Raw genomic sequence first — 1,967 nt, 5'->3', positions numbered from 1 at the left:
TTAAGAGACCACATTTAATATTCCTGTTTTGTTGCACTGTAGTAGTTGTTACATTTACTTTTATTAGGTTATTATGTATGACACCTCTATTAGGTTTTACCTTAAATTGTCCTTGGGCAGACACACACACCGCTAATATTGGGTATTTTATTGGGTTCGGGATTCCTATGGATGACTGCCTAGGAGAGAGCGCAGAGAAGCGTGTAAGACTGCGACTCCGCCTCCTGGTCTCAACTCCAGTTTGTCATGGATTAAGTCCACAAAGCCCTGAAATGTTTGCCGAAATGAGATCTGCACCTTCCAAAGTAGGATGAATGCCGTCTCTCTTAATCAGACCAGGTTTTCCCCAGAAGGCTGTCCAATTATTTACGAAGCCCACATTGTTTGCTGGGCACCACCAAGACAACCATCGCTGAAATGATGACATGTGGCTATACATGTCATCATTGATCAGATTGGGGAGGGGACCAGAGAAGATTACGGTGTCCGACATTGTTTTAGCATAACTACACACCGACTCCACATTAAGTTTGGTGCATTCTGATTGGCGTAAACGAACATCATTACCACCGACGTGAATAATAATCCTACTGTATTTACGTTTATTTTTAGCCAGCAGTTTAAGATGCGCCTCAACGTCGTCCGCTCTGGCCCCGGAATGCATGTGACTGTGGAGGCTTCGGTCTCTAAATTCACGTGTCTCATAATAGAGCTACCAATAACCAGAGTTGGCTTCTCAGCGGGTGTCTCGCTGAGTGGGGAATATCTGTTAGATACGTGAACGGGTTGGTGGGGACCTGCGGGTTTCGTGTTATGCCTCTTCTGAACGGTCATCCAGTGTCCCTGCTGCTCGGGAGTTGCCGGGGGACGGCTAAGAGGAGCTACCGTTGGCCGGTCCGCACTGGCTAATATGGGCTTTACTGTAGCTGAGTTACTTTCTAAGATGCGGAGCCGGGCTTCTATGGCTATGATTCCCGCCTCCAACCTAACAACTATACTACATTTAACACATGTATCCTTACCAGTAAAGGAGGCCGGAAAGTAACCAAACATGAGACAGGAAGAGCAGGAAATAACACCCGAGGGTGGGGAAAGAGCCATGGCTAGCTATCAAGCTAAAGTAGCTACCGTTAGCAAACCCGAAAAGAGTGTAGGCAACTGTGGAGTTACAGTCACTAAGAGAAGGAGAGTTGTGAGTGCTTAAGCTGTAGTAACAACCCAGTCTCACGGCATTTCGTGTTCACCAACACGATTTTTAATCTATTGATTCGTGTTCACCATCACGATTTGCCCCTTTTTTTCGTGTTGCACAGCACGATTTTAAAAGCAATGTATTTCTACTGGTAACGTGTTTCGTGCCTGCAGGCTGCAGCACGTCTTTTTCTCCGGTCGGGTCGTGGAAGACCGGAAGCTGTGTGGTTCATAAAAACATGTTCTTACTCAATATCAAGCCACAATTATTGCTTTTATTTTAAATCGTATAATTTCGGACTTCTGTTGCCGTCTGTGAGGAAAATAAATGGGGCTCAGAGCCTCAGGATACTGAAATCTGTATTTTTAAATATGTTTTTCCTTCTAATTTGTTATTCTTTTCAAAATAACACACTGTTATTTACTCACCAATAACACACAATTATCCTTGCTTTTATTTATTGGTTTAATTCCATAATCTCGGGCTTTTTTGGTGTCGGTCAGGAACTGAATTTCAAAATAAAAATAACCGGAAACAGACGTAGGCCTATAAGGGACATTTCGAGCATCATTGCGATTGTCAACATTTCTGAGTTTAGGATGGCCGAAGACACTACACTACCCATAATCCCCAGCTATCGTTTAGGACTACAGTTCCCGTAAGGTTACGCAGAGCGTCAAACAGCTGTGTGAAATGGAACGAAACCACGCCAGACTATCCAAAACTGGAATCGAACACCCCTCCAGAACTACACATGCTGGCTATTGTGTTTCGC

The 1,967-nt window shown here is 44.3% G+C and overlaps 1 pseudogene; it reads right to left on the bottom strand.

Annotated features, from left to right (window-relative positions):
- Nucleotides 1-244: 244 nt before the first annotated feature.
- Nucleotides 245-1,101, bottom strand: LOC139433799 (uncharacterized; annotated as a pseudogene).
- Nucleotides 1,102-1,967: the final 866 nt, after the last annotated feature.

This window comes from Pseudochaenichthys georgianus, chromosome 4 (assembly GCF_902827115.2).
Source record: "Pseudochaenichthys georgianus chromosome 4, fPseGeo1.2, whole genome shotgun sequence".
Taxonomy (NCBI): domain Eukaryota; kingdom Metazoa; phylum Chordata; class Actinopteri; order Perciformes; family Channichthyidae; genus Pseudochaenichthys; species Pseudochaenichthys georgianus.
Note: the sequence above shows the minus strand (reverse complement) of the source record. Positions and strands in the feature narration are given on the sequence as shown.